This window comes from Diceros bicornis, chromosome 4 (genome assembly GCF_020826845.1).
Source record: "Diceros bicornis minor isolate mBicDic1 chromosome 4, mDicBic1.mat.cur, whole genome shotgun sequence".
Lineage (NCBI taxonomy): Eukaryota > Metazoa > Chordata > Mammalia > Perissodactyla > Rhinocerotidae > Diceros > Diceros bicornis.
The window spans coordinates 27153512-27169611 of NC_080743.1; positions in this window are offsets into that span (position 1 = coordinate 27153512).

Genomic DNA, 16100 nt, shown 5'->3' on the forward strand with positions numbered 1-16100 from the left:
TGAGAAAGGCCTCTCTGTATTCTCTCTGGAAGAGTAAATGAGCTAATTATTTGCCATAATTAACCTTTTTAAGTTAACCAATGTAGCTCAAACATCTTCAAATTCTAATCGATGTGATTATTTTTATATAGTATGTTTATATGTTATATATATTTTATATACGTGATTATTTTTTTCAAATCTGTAATTTGGATTACAGAAACATATGGGCTAAAAATTTGGAGACCATTTGACTGTACTTTAATGATAACTTAAGGTAGAAATTAATGACTATGCATTAGAAATTTCCAGGATCATGTTCCCCAAAGAAAACACCATGTAAGTAGCTAGAGAACACTGCCACAGGGGACAACACATCCATATATCCCATGGTAACCTGCTTGGACTGAGGTCAAAAGCAAGATTTAACAAATGGTTTAAATTACATGGTAGAGACAAACATGTAATCTGCCAGAATGCTCCACGTTTTTTTCCTCCTCCGCAATGACTGACATCATCTTTTTCACTTACTCCATGAGAAAGGACAATTCATTCAAGGTGAAATTGACTGTAACCAAGCATAAAAGCAAAACTTTTATATTTCACACACAACTCTAAAAAGTGGCCAAGATTTATTGCCCCTTCCCAGGGTCTCAACAGGGATTTAACTCAGTAGAATATCAACTCAGTTCAAGAAAATTTCGATGCCTGGTTCCAGCTCAGGAGATTGAGGAAATACATAGGTTAGGCTCCAGTTTTAACTGGGCTTGTGTTGAAAAAATAAAATACATTGGTTTGGTTCATGATTTGATGAAATTCACTGACTGGGTTCAAACTGATGTCCAGGAGATGCAAAAGTGTTTCATGGTTTGGAGTAAGTACCCCCAAAAAATATGGGTTATTACTAACAATCCAGTTTTTTTAATAATTTTCCTTCTACTGGACAACACAGTTAGGATTTTTTTTCTGATCAAATAGAATATACTTGGTGTACATTTACCTAATGAAGAGGGATTTCACTGCCACCAACCTGAATCTTCTTTCTAGAGAAGATGAGAGAGGAAAGAAAAGTATGACTCTGAGGTGGATGATCCCTCCTGCCTGTGAGGCATCTCCGCGCATTCCTTGTTGGATGGTCTGGCTGGGGAAAGTGTGACTTTGGACAGACAGCGTGAGGCAGAGTGGAAAATGGGAGATGGTCAAGATGGCGCCTGTCACATGACCTGCAGAGTTTAGGAGTCCATGACAGACTGAAGGTTGTGTTGTGCCCTGGAGCTGGTTCAATAAATAAGAAGGTATAGTATGCAACCATTCAAGCATCCAGAAACTTTTGTTACATTTCCTGAAACTCCAGGACATTTTTCCCTTTATGAACATGAAGGGCTACTTGACAGGATCTCTCATCAGCCCTGAATAGCTTAGGTTACAGAAATCTACATCAGGTTCCTAATTCTTGAGCCTTGGATTTTTCCTCCTTCTCCCTTTGCTGTAATTGTGCAGAAGTAAATACTACATAAGCAATGTAAAAATCAAGCCGTGCTAGTTAAATATAAGAACACGGAGCAAAACATCTGAGAAAGGTTACACCTCTTTAAAGATGCAAATTGATAATGGAGCTCAATATCAAAACAACAGAGCGCTGTTAATTTTTAAAAAGGTGCAAATTGCTAATCTTACTTAAGGCTTTTTTTTGAATTGCTTATTAAGAGTCCTAGCACAAAAAAAATTAAACAAAATAAACTCTTAAAAATAGAGGGAAAAAGGGCCAACCATGAGTTGCACTACAATCCTTTGCTTCATTTTTGGGCTTGCTGATTTTAATGAGAATTGCTAAAGTCTAGAGACTTTGTATTATTTATCCCATGGTCAGCCTAGAAGTCCCCACACTTGATTTATCCATTATCTATTTCCACAACAGTGCTGCATAACAATCACAAAACCTCAGTGGTATACAATGACAAACATATATTTAGCTCACGAGTTTGGGGTTCAGCTGATCTCAGCTGGCCTTGGCTGATCTTGCCTGGCCTCACTCATACATCTGCAGTCAGCTGTGGGTTCGCTAGGAGGCTCTGCTGATCTTAGCTGGGCTTGCTCAGATATCTGGAGTCAGCTCTCTGTTGACTGATCTATTGACTCAGGTGACAGGGCAACTGGTCTCTGCTCCATGTGTTCACCCTCCAGCAGGCTAGCCCAGGCCTGTTCTCATGGCCATAAGAGAGGAGCAACAATTGAAGCAGAAACATATAAGCATTTTTCAATCATCTGCAAGTATTACATAGATTAACATTTGTTTTGTAGTCATCCTGTGAAGGTGGGATGGACACCTCTCCCCCCACCCCCAATTAATAGGTTGGATGTTGAGACTGTTAACACTTCACACACCAAGAGCATTTGAAAGAAAGTTTGTTATTCATACAAGGGACTTCTGGAGGGACCAGGGTAGACACAAGGCAATCTGGAATTGCAAGAGAGGAGAAAGTGGGTTGGATCATTATAGTGGCTGGGGTTGGGGGGATGGGAATGGAGAAGGGTTTTTATGTGGGTTAGGGTGTTCAGGCTTCCCAAAGATACCAAGAGCTCAGGAGATGCATGTGTGTTTCCTTGTCTGAAGTCAGATGTGTGGTGGCAGAGAAGGGAAGAGTAAAAGACTGGGGCTGGCAAGGTGGCATAGTGGTTAAGTTTGCTGCACTCTGCTTCAGCAGCCCAGGTTTGTGAGTTCAGATCCTGGGCATGGACCTACACCACTCACCAAGCCACGCTGTGGCGGTGACCCACATACAAAATAGAGGAAGATTGGCACAGATGTTAGCCCAGGGACAATCTTCCTCACCAAAAAAAAAAAAAAAAGACTAAACACTGACAATGGTCAAACATCAAAATTGGAATCAGACTAATTACAACATTCCATTGGTCAAAGGAGGTCACATGGCCAAACTCAGGATCAAAAGGCAGAGAGATCAACTCCAGTGAGAGAAATTACAAAGTCATACACCAAAGGTATATGGGCATAGAAAAGATGCAGAATTGGGCCTACAAATGTAATCAGTTTAACACGCCTGATGGAGATGGAACCTCAGGCCCAGGGCACTGCTTCCTCCAGAAAGATTTTTAGATACACACAATGAAATGATGGGTTATGCACTCAAGACACTGGAGAGTGTAGAGGGCATGATGAATCCAAAAGTTAAAAAATTTTACGTGACCTTCCATAAAAGAAACATGGAATCTAAAAAACTTCAACAGAATCTGACAGGTTGGGTGTTGTGGGGGAGGGGGGCGAGGAGTGCTACTAGGTCCCAAATTTGATGATTGTCATTTCTCAAGCCATGATGTTAGGTCCTATGCTAATTCAGTGTAATTATCCCTTAGTGAACCTTCCTGAGAAAGAAGAATCCTAACCTGATCAGAAGTCGCCACAAAATGTATCACAGCTTGACATCCTTCCTCTACCCCATTATTTGAATGTGATAAATATGAAACAATTTCAATATTGATCTAAGTAAAATGCAGTAAGAAAGGAGAGCCGCTGACCTTCAGCCTCCCCTTCAAGTCCCCCCCGACATACAATAATTTATAATAAAGGTAATATAAATACTTTTTACGTTATTCACCATTCAGAATGATGATTTCTCCCTCCACCCAGTAAACATCTACAGGGCACCTAGTCTATGAAGTGAGTAGGTAAAGGGTTCTTTAGCTTTCCCCTCAACGACATCATCCCCCACACACACCACAGCACGATGTCCCCCAGCATCTGCCTCCTTCAGAAGCTTGAGAATGGAACCAATTATTATCCTGAGAACCATCAGTGCTGGAAATACAAGTCAGCCCCACCCAGGAAAGATAAGAAAACAGAATTTTATTGCCACAATTTAGAACAATTTCTCCAAGTAGCTGAACAGAAACTTCAAACTTTAGATTCTTTAGGAAAGATCCCACCAGAAAAGGCTAACAACTCATGAGAATTTGAAATCCTAGGGAGCAAATATGCCAGTGAAAGCAAACCTTTCCTGACTGCTCACTCCCTTTCACCTCCCACATCCAATCAATCACCAGTTCTGTCCATTTGACCTCTGAAATGTCCAATGAATCCATTCACTTTTATACATCCCCTTACCCTGCACATAACCCAGACACTTAAGTACCGCCTGTCCATGGCTCCCCAATATTTACAGGATGAATCCCTAACTCCATTTCATAGAATGTAAGACACTCCATGAAACTATTCCATTCCCATCTCTCCAGTCTTATCTCTTGCCAATATATACCCGGGATATCCCAACTGCATTTCCCTGGATCCACCACATTCATTTAAGACTCCATGCTCCCGTAAATCATTCTCACCCTGGAATGCCCTTCAGTGACTGAAACTACTTCCTGATGATCCTCCAAATCATCTTCATGTCCCAGTCCAAATGCCTCATGCACTGTGAATTCTTTCCCTCCTCTTCCAGACAAAATTAATTGTTTCAGGCCTCTGTACACTCATAACACTTCCCACCTATCCCTATTGTAGCCCCCGTCATAATTATATCATAATAATTTGTTGACCTATTTGTTTCTGGTCAACAGATCAGAGCTAGAGACTAGCTGGACTATGTCTCTAGACTATGAGCTCCTTGAAAGCAGGGACCATCTCATTCTTCTTTCTATCTTCCCCATCTGGCCCTTAGCACCTAGCAGGCACTCAATACGTGTCTGATGAATGAATTAACTCATTAATTCATTCATTCATTGTTTATTCCTGACAGATCTCTCATCGCCCTCACACCAGCAGAGTGGTATTCCCTTGGTGGTCACTCGGACAAACTAAACATGGAACCCCCAACCAGCAGCGACTATCTACAAATTTCTGAGAAGTAGAACCTAACATATCAAGACAGAAAAAGAAACATAATGAAAGACACGTGGAGAAGTGAAAGAGAGATAAGAGTCAAATGGGAAGAACCAGAAGAGATGCTAGAAGTAACAGATTGAAACGAGTTTGGATAGGCAACTTGAAGAAAGAAAAATAAAGGTAAGAGTTATGAAAGTCAAGGAGTGCTGCACCACGAGAAGGAGAGAGATGGAAAGCACTGTTCATAGAAAAACCAGAGGGGAAGGAAGGAAGAAAAAACTAAGGAAACCAATAAGAACCAACTAGAAGGAAAGTGAAAAGACTTATTCAAGGAGCATGGTGTTAACAAGTAAATGAAGTGGAAAATTTTTAAGTGTTAAACTCTACCCAAAAACAGTATGAGGGGAAATTTTCACACAGTGAAACTTAAAACAAGTGAAGAAAAGGTATAACAAGTCTTTTGCTTGTGTTTAGATGGTATAAAATACTAAATCATAATTACAGCACTTTACCAACACTAATTAAGGTAGGTAGGTCAATATTGACCTGGTTTTTAAGGGAAAACAACCCTTGGAGCTAGAAAGATTAGATACCTCAACAGGATCACACAGTGAGGGTGTTTCTCCAAAAAAGAACTGGTTAGTTTCCTTAAAAATTTCTTTTAAAATGCCCAGGGCTTTAAACATACCACCTTGTGACCAGCAAGTTATATCTTAGGATGACCAAGAGTCAAGCCTATGAAAGAGAGAGGGCTCCACTCGGCAGCAAACTGCAAATTCATTCAGGTCCCTGATTTAGAGGTAGGGCCGAAGACGCAAGGAGAACCCCAAGATGAGGTCTGGCAGGGTCAGGAATCCGGTGCTAGAGTAAGTCGATGATCCTTCCAACAGGATCGTCTCTTCCTTGCCGCCATACTTCCTGTAAGTTATGTTCTCAATACATATGGAAGGGCTTTCCACCAATGTCACCGAAATCTCTTGTGACATCTGAGTGGCCTGGACCCCCACTGTACTTCTCTCATAGCTATTATCCCTGGACCGCAACCACTGGTTCACAAGTGTTCTCCACTACCGGGCTGTGAATGCCTTTCAGGGCTTATCTTCCTCGCCTCTTCCCACACAGCCCCTATCAAGATGCCCATCATGTAGTAAGTGATGATTAAACTAAGTGAAATAATAGATGAATAAACGAACAAGCAAATTACAAATGCTGCTTGATTTTTAAGCCAAGCACCCTGAGGATTTGTGACACTCTCTGAGCACCTAGCTACAATTTGAAATATTCACCACTAGATGGCACTATTTTAATGAGCTAGTAAAGCCCTTACCTTGACATCCTTACTATCAGGTACAGGTATATGTTTTCATCAAAGAACTAAAACTATTATTCCAAAAGTGGAATTTTCTAACCCTGGGATTTCTCTTAAATTTCCATAATACTCTAATGTTGGAGTTGTCAAAAGGAAAATAATTTCCAATAAATTCTCACTTTCCCTAATCCACTGTTACGACCACATGAATCACTATTAGGAGGCTGAATCCTTTCAATACCTCCTCTATAAGCCTAGGGAACCTCCCTTGTTAGGATCTGTTATTGTTATAGGTGTTTTCAATCTTATATACAGGAGCTTTAAAATCACATTCCTATGGACAGTCAGCCCTCGACAATAACCACACAGGCAACCACCCGTCCCATGGCATTTGTGAAGGCTGTCAAAGTTTAGACTTGAGGCCACTGTCACCACTGCCCATAGGAACAAGGCTCAATGGCAGTTGCAGGCAGTCAGACCCTCGGCGGGTCTCGCATGCTGCCAGCAGCCTCCAACTTGTAAAGAATCTAGAATGTGTCCCTGACAAAAGTGGGGTGGAAAAGTGGCAGGCCAAGAGGAGGGCAATTTCCCTGAGCTCCCCTAGCCCCAGTAGTGGTGGTTATTCCTAGGGGTCAGGGCATTAGGTGTCCTTCATTTGGGCTCAGAGAAACTGTTTTCCCCATAAAAAGACAAAAATAAATCAATTAGTGACATTGCATTATCCATACACATTAATACTGTTACTATTATAAAAAACTATACTTGCTACACTAGTTTTATTCATTTCTTAATAAACCTGACACTGGGAAATAGTGTCTTTTCATTTTTGGTAGCTTCCTCAAGAAGGTCATAAGGGTCGCGCTGCTCTTTGGACTCTCAGAGAAGAGTCTACAAGAAGCCACTTGCAGGTTCCAGCTTATCCCCCCAAACGGCTCCCTCTTCTGCCTTTCTGTGCATCACTGCTCACATCACTATTCACTGCACTGCACTGGTGAGGACAAACTACTCAACTGGAATGCTGGGAGAACAAAGATCATACCTTTTGTACCTTTTAATCCATTTTCATTGCCTAGCACAAAGTTCTGTTGAATAAATAACAGGAGGATAAAGTAGCCTAAATTTGAGCCAGAACTCAGCAATGAACTCCTCTTCATTAGAGGTGACAAGGCAGCTGAACATCTTAACCCGTATCTAAGTCTATGTCATCTAAACCCAACATATTTAGATCCAGACTATCATTTCCTCCTTCTATCCTCTTTCCCCCAAATCTGCTCCTCCTCTTGACTTTTTCCTTTCTGTTGATAGCACTATAGTTCTTCTAGAAATCCAAGCTCAAAACCTCAGAGTAATCTTTGCCTCTTTCCCTTCCTCGCCCCACCCTTGCTTTTACGCATCTTCTCCATTGCATCTCCACAGCCATCAGCCCGATTCACTCACTGCCCTTTTGCTTTATAACCTGTCTCTCCACCGTATTATAAGATTTATGAGGATTTTGATCCTTTCTTTACTAATTTTCATATTTTCCTCAAGGCTTTTCACAATAAAGGTGCTAAATTTATTAATTCATTTACTTGAGAACATAAGTTAAATGTTGTCAATAAAGTGATAAATAAGATAGGACATATACATACATACACACAGAGACACTATAATGAATATCAGGAAAATTTAAACAAAAGCGAAAGGTTGAACTTGAACTAACTTATACCTACAAGCTTTCCAAAGATATCTTTCATTTAGGAAAAAAAATTGCTTTCTTGTATTATGAAATGTGCAATACTATATGGAGTAGGATATGAATTACTTTTACTCAACTATAAAACCAGTGAAAAGAAAATGAAATCATCCAGATTTGGGCCTAGAAGAGATACTAAGACAATTTAGTATTGAACTATTTTTAGAAGTGAGAGAACAGCCCATGTTCCAAACCCTCCCTGGCCTCTTGCCCAAACCAGAGGCTTACTAATCTGATTGATCATTTCAGAAAAGATGGTAAAAGATTGATGTACAACACCTTCCAGAGTACATTTGCATTTTAACAGAAGGTGTCAATGCCTCTGTCTCCAGGGGTAATGCATACTGGAATTCCCAGGTGCCCTGGCAGTTGGCTCATGAGGGCTCTTCCTTGCCCGTCTGAAGACATCACACAAGCTTTCACCCTATCACGGGCAGGGACAACCGCAGTACTACTGCGCCCATCAGAGTGTCTCAGGCCATGGAATAATGAGAATAGCCTCCCCTTCCCTTAAGAGATGACTGTCAGGCATCTCAGAGAAACAAAAATGGTCAAGAGCACAGGATCCAGAATCAGAAAGATCTGGTAATGGTTATTACTGTTGTTGCTGCTGTTGTTACTACCAGCATTATTTTTAGTACTTTTAGTATTCAGGATTTTCCTGGGCTATCCCAGTGCCTATATACAAGATACCATGAGGCCTCACCACCACCCCCACAAAAGCTGACCCTGAGTTCTGGGCATACCAATCAGAGATAGTCAATAGCTCAAATATCTGTAGTGAAGACAGGCTGAGGTCTCCATAAGCACTCAACTAACTACCCATACCCCTTGCATTCCCCATGGCGCCATCCCACAAGCCACAGCTAATACTTATGGGGCTATTTATCACATGTCACACACTATGCTGAGATGTCTACACACATGACTTCATCTAATCTTCACGACAACCCTATGGAGTGCAGTATATTATACCTCCGTTTCCAGAGGAGGAAACTGAGAAGCAGAGAGGATAATCTTGCCTCAGGTCACAAAGCCAACAAGGAGACGAACTTTTCTGACTCATTTTATCCTCCTTTCCTTCAACTTTCTACAAAGATGAGTCCTGTTTTGTTTTCAATTTCTGTCTTTAAATCCCTGCCTTGATATTAGACCGCATCCCATCAGAAAATGAATCCCTGACATTTAAGGAGAAGTCGCTCATTTAGGTACTTGGGTACAATACTGTGTCCATGAGCGAAACTTTGCCATTATTCCTGGAATATGAAAAGTAATGAATCTATTGAGGGAATAAAAAATAATCTGAAGATAAATAAGCCAAGGTTGTCATTTTACAGATGAGAAAAATAAAGCCCATAGGTAAAATATGTCTTGCTCAAAGTGACACAGCAGGAAGAGAGCTGGAACCCAGGGCACTTCTCTCCCAAGGAGTCCAGCTCACCTGCTGAGACGCTCTGAACAGCACACAACTGTTGTGACAAATGGATTCTTCCTCAAAGATAGCAGAGCACAGTGGTTGTATTAGTCATTTGTGTTATTTTCTGCACATTGTAATGTTTTACTATCTTAAAAAACCTTTCTGAATGGGGAGAGACTGCCCCTCCCAGGGAAATTCTTAGAGATAGCAGGGACTCAGCCAGGAGCTCATCTCTGACCTACGAACTAACCAATCCAGAACCATCGCTCCTCCCTCTGGCCTCAATACCTCAGAAGACAAACATCCCAGGGCCAGAACCAAGCAACCAGAGACCACTCCTACAGAAAACCAGCCAATCCTCAACTATTTACCCCACCCTACCTTGTCTTCCCCTTGGAAACCCCAATAAAGTCTCTGGCCTAAACCTGTCACTTGCTCCTTCTCCTGCTTCTTGACCAAGAACTGGTATTTCTCCTGTGGCCCTGTGTGGTGAGCTGTGCCTCTCTTTTCTAGGGGAACTGTGAGTAATATTCAACTTTTCTGTCAATGGCATTCACCTCTCCCTGTTGTTACTCAGTCACCTTTGTAAATTAAGACCCGGGCACAGAACAGCGGTGAAGAGCATAGGCTCTGGACTCAGACCAGACAAACTTACTCCATCACTCATGCTAGTGAGGTCTTAGCATGAGATTTCCTCAGACTGACAGGGCAGGAAAGGGCCTTCCAGGCAGAGGAAACATTAGAGGCATAATCACGGAGTAGCGTGGGGTGCTCAGAGAGGTACGACAGTGAGGTATTGCTGGAGCATAAGACCAAGGCACAGGGTTGGAGATGAGGAGGCGGAAGGGTAAGCAGGGGCCCATGATAGGCCAAGCTAAGGGCTTGCACTCTATCCTACAGGTGATGAGGAACCAGTGATGTGTTTTAAGCAGGGCAGAGACAGGATCAGACAGACCTTTTGGATAGCTCTAGTGATCTATCTCCAACTTCTCTTGCTTTCCACCTGCCTGGAATGGCCTTGAATCTCCTCTTATTCAAGTCAAATCCCAAATTAATTTCAAGGTCCTGCTCATAATTCATCACCGTTGGAAAGCCTTGTCCGGCTCTCCCGTCCCACGGCGTTCTTTCCCTTTATCTGCATTCCCTCAGCACGTCTGCTCAGCTCCATCATGACTCACCAGTTACTGCCTCAAACAGTCCTCCAGACCTCCAGAGGCAAATATTTGTGAAGCCACCAGGTGACGGGTTCTTTCGGGGTAGGACCCTGTGTTCTACTTTGGGATCCCCTCCCAGTAGCCTACACCCATGACTGCTCTCTGTGGACAGCCTGAAGTGGCCTCACGGGGGACTGCGGCAGCTGTCAGCGAAGTAACAGATTGCTTAGCCTGCACACACTCCACCTGTTCAGAAAACAGGAAAATTTCCTCTGAAATCCTGCACTTCTCCAGAATGCAAGGACTCCCAGGGAAATTAGGCCACCTGATTCTCTGTTCTCCAGGGGCCTTCTTTCCACTAGCAGAAACACAAGTGCCTGCTACAAGGGCAAAGCTATTCAATTAGCTCTCATTGAAGTTCCTTCTTTCCCCACAGGTGTAAATTGGGTGCCTTGCATGTTGTTTTGAACTTGACTCAACATAAAATGATATTTATTTTCAGACTGTCCCTGGCTCCAAAGAAGGAGGCGAAGACATACTCAAGGTCTGCAAAGTTTACGCTACGTTCCCCAGTCCTCTACCTGGGGGAAATCGTGCACAGGCAGGGTTTCGCTAAGCAAGTTACAGGGCAATTCCTTCTTCCCGGGCCTGCAGAGAAGAGTGCAGCAGGCAGTATCTAAGGCATTCCAAAAGTGGTTAAATATGTAGACAGCATGTGATTCCCGTGCACTGAAGTAAATTTCTCTCAGGAAAAAAAGAGTAATTGTAAAATGAGCATTACAGAAACCTGCACTTTTCAAAACAAGTTTGACCTAAGCATAATCAAATCTTCTGGCAAAACTCTTACCCAAACATGACAAGAGAAACAGACCACATTTTCTCTAGTTGCTGTTTCTAAATAACTTCAGCTACATTGATACCATTGTCCTTCAATGACTCCCCTTTCATGTACAGTATAATGCACCTCATGATCTGACCCTGCTGCCTGACTGGTTTCATCTTCTGCCACCCCCCAACATATCCCGTCTACTTCTACCAAACAGATCTCTGCATCTCCTCAAATAGGCCATATTCCATCTCATCTCTATCCCTTTTCGTATGCTATTCCTTCTTAGAGCATGCTTCCACACACCTCCATCTCCCTAATTTTCTGGTTAACTCCTATTCCTAAATGCAATAACCAAAATTCATTAGTGTCTCAAGGACTCCTGGCATTATATTAGGTTGTAATATAATAAATACAAGCAAGATGTGCCTTCAAACTCCAGCTTCAGGCAGCAGCCTCTCCAGAAAAGACCTTCATCACTTCCTCTTCGGGGGTCAATGAGGGTTCCCTCCTCTTTAGCACTTTCCTCTACTATAGAGTTTATCATACTCCACTATAACCAATTGTTTATTGATTGTGTCTCCTGCCAGGCTGTGAGCTCCTTGAAGTCAGAAACAGGGTCTTCCATTTCTGTCCTTACCACTCCCATCCCTAAAGCCTGGCACCTACATGCACCATGTACTCAATAAATGCTTATCAAGTGAATCAAAAAATCAATAGAGGAATTGCACAGATAGACTTTGCATGGCAACAAACAGATTTGTGTCTGGGGAGATCATTATGCAGGCATGGATTTAAACTCCCAGCTACATTTTACCAGTTATAGTTTTGAAAAGTTACTAAACCTATGTCTTCATCTATTCAATAAATATATAGAGCCATGACAAAGCAATGAACCAAGTTGACTCAGCTCCTGCCTCATGGAACTTATATTCTAGAGGGGAAGACAAACAAAAAACAAGTCAATAGACAAGTAAAAACAATTATAAATTGTAACAAGGATTCACTATAAAGGAAAAGAGAAGATACAGAGTTAGAAAATAACAGAGAGAGGTTTTTAGTGGTCAAGCAAGACCTCTCTGAGATGATGACTAGATGCTGAAGAACTAGTCAGGAGAGAACAGGGGCAGAGAATTCCAGAGAGTGAGAAAAGTGTATAGCGTCTTCAAGACCTAAAAGAACCTTAGTGGAAATGAAGCACGGTGAAGAGAGGAAGAGTCAACAGTGGGTTGGAAAGACCTGCACAGGACAGGCCATACCTGATCTTGCATGCAGGCCACAGTAAGGAATTTGAATTTTTTTCCCAAGTACAACAAGAAAAACATTGAAGGATCTCATCAGGAAAGTTACCTGATCAGATTTGGATTTAAGAAGATTACCTTTCCTCTTAAATGGAAGGCAGAAGGGGTGATATTTGGGATAAAGCACATTCCTGAATTATTCCTAATTTTTGCTAGAAATAACTTCATCATTTAACTCTCTGGTATGGGGTCAGCGAGCTTTTTCTGTAGAAAGTCAGATAGTAAATATTTTAGGCTTTGTGGTCTATATGGTCTCTGTCACAATTACTCAACTCTGCTACGATACTACAAAATGATAGAAGGAAAGCAGACAATACATAGATGAATGAGCATAGCTGTGTTACAATGAAATTTTATTTATAAAAAAGGTGGCAGGGCGTATTTGGCTCACAAGCCATAGTTTGGTGACCTCCGCTACAGAATTTTGTTAGCCTTGATAATGTTTGAGTAATTTCCATCTATTCCTATTCCGCTTAGAATTTGTATTGAGAATCACTGCTAAATTTTATCAGATGCCTCTTCAACATCTATTAATTTTATCATGCAATTTTGCTCTTTTAATTTGTGATTACATTGATAAACTTCATTTTGTTCAATTGCATTCCTGAAATAAACTCTACTTGACCTTGGTTTTCTTTTAATACACTCCTGCATTAAATTTGTTGAATTACTTTTAGAATTTTTACCCCTACACACATAATAAAATTAGCCTAAAATCTTATTTTTTAGACATTGTCCCTATCAAGTGTTTGTGCTATGGATACGCTAGCACTACAGTACTGAATATAGTATTGAATGAGTGGCTTCTGGTTAAACATCTTGAATTGGAATGTTCTCCTCCACAAAGAACAAGAGGGGAAATGACAACTAAGAAAGTTTATTACTTATTTAAAGATGGAAAGAAGATGGATGAGTGGTAACTAGTTTAGCAGAGCAGAGAAAAACTAACATCTAAATGCCTTCCATGTTTAGATTCAAAAAGAGATTCAATCCTAAATGGTTTAGTAATTGAAAGCATCATATATGTCCCATTTCAACGATGGAAGGTTAGAGGGAAAGCAAGAGAATTGGTTAAAATTGTGTTTAAGAAGTAATTAGATGGCACATGTGGTTCTGCTCATGAAAGTTTCCTCTGAAGGTCAGAAGACAATGGAACTACATCTTGAAAGTACTCAAGGAAAAAATATCAACATAGAATTCTATATGCAGAAAAAATACCATTTAAAAAAGGAGCCTTAAAAAGGAAGGAAATTATGATGTAAGCTACAACATGGATAAGCCTTGAAGACATTATACTAAGTGAAATAAACCAGTCACAAAAAGACGAATACTGTATGATTCCACATATATGAGGTGACTAGAATTGTCAAATTCATAGAGACAGAAGGTAGAATGGTGGTTACCAGAGGCTGGAAGAAGAGGGGAATGGGGAGTTAGTGTTTAATGGGTATAGAGTTCCAGATTGGGACTATGGAAACATTCTGGAGGTGGATACTGGTGATGGATGCACAACAATGTGAATGTACTTAATGCCACTGAATTGTACACTTAAAAATGGTTAAAATGGGGGGCTAGCCCGGTGACGCAGCAGTTAAGTTCACAGGTTCTGCTTCAGGGGCCCAGGGTTCGATGGTTCGGATCCTGGGCACAGATCTACTCACTGCTCATTAAGTCACGCTGAGGCAGTGTCCCACATAGAAGAACTATAAGGACATACAACTATGTTCTGGGGGCTTTAGGGAGAAAAAAGGGAAAAAAAATTTTTTTAAGGTTAAAATGGTAAGTTTTACATTGTGTATGTTTTACCACAATAAAAAAATAATTTCCAATTTAAAAAAACAAGAAGGTGAGTCTTGAGACTTCTGTTCCTGACAAGATGTCCTAGACTCTCTCCTCCACTTCACCAAGCACAACTGTAACCTTTGGTAATAATGCAAGAGGCAACCAAAGGAGAATTCTGAAAAGTGAAAAGAGAAAGGTGAATAGGTTAGGAAACCCCAGGACTGGAGGAACAACATGGGGGCAGGGCATCTTATGTCCTCCCCACTCTCACCCAAATAAAGACGTAAGCCTGATGTTTCCTGACCTCCAACTTAGCAACAGAAGATGGCCCAGGTGGACTCATTCCTCCTCCAGATGAAATGTGAGTCTCACTGACAACACCAGGGTGAAGGCAAGGCATGGGGGATCCAGCAGAAGCCTCGCGGACAATAAACGGCTAGAGGAAGCACTCTCCTTCCCAACAGAACTAAGGCTATGCTCCTCCACCTAGAGACACTAGGTGGCCAGTCTACACCAGCAAGTGGGGGTCTGCCACAATTAGTAGCCAGGCCCAGAAAGCCCCTGCCGGCTGAAGACTCCCTTGCCTTGCATTGAGACACCAGGCATCCCAGCAACAGCAGCAAGGAGGACCCCACCCTAACAGCACTACCTGTCCCCAACATGCAGGGGGAATCCTGTCACAAAAGCATCCAGCCTGGGAAATGCTCTCTTTTAACCTGCCAAGCTTCAGAATCCTCTCCCCCACAGAGAGACTCCTGAGTGAACAGGCAGCACCATCACAACAGGCACCCAGCCCAGGAAGACTCTTCATCCCCACAGGCTGGAGACTCCCCTCCCCTACCTAGAAGCACCATGCATTGGCCTGCAGAAACTCCTTGTGCCCCCTTAGGTAGCACAAGCAGGGATCCATGGGAGCCCCAGCAGCAGGAGATAGACCAACAGTCTCAACAGAACCATAAATGCCCTGTAAACCAAATTGTCATCGGAACTACAGCCTACAAAAGTAAGCCAAGACCTATCTGCTGAATTTAAATAGGGTGACTGTCTGCTAAAATAAAAGATAGGCTCAAGAGTCACCTAACATAATAGCCATATTGTTCAAGATACAATAAAAAATCACATCATACCAAGAACCAGGAAAATCACAAATCGAATGAGGAAAGACAATCGACTGACACCAATACCACCATCAGATATTCGAGTTAATTGACAAAGATTTTAAAGCAGCCATCATAAAAATGCTTCAGCAGCAAGTACAACTTCTCTTAGAACAAATGAAAAAATATAGAACTTCAGCAAAAAAACAAAAGTTATAAATAAGAACCAAATGGAAATTATAGAACTGAAAAATATAATTACAGAAAATTTTAAATCTCTAGATGGGCTCAATAGTAGAGTGGAAATCACAGAAGATGGAATCACTGAATTTGATGATAGACCCATAGAATTTACCCAATCTGAACAGAGAGAAAGTATAGAAAAAAAAAAAAAGAACCTCAAGGACTTATGGGAAAATAACAAAAGACCCAACATTTGTATCATCAGAATTCCAAAAGGAGAGGAGAAAGAGAATGGAACTGAAAGGGTATTTGAAGATATAATGTCTGAAAACTTCCAAAATTTGGCAAAGTCATAAACCTGTGAATTTCAGAACATGAGCATACCCCAAACAGTATAAACACAAAGAAATCCACATCAACACACATCATAATTAAACTTCTTAAAACCAAAACTACCTTTCAGGAACAGAAAGGAAA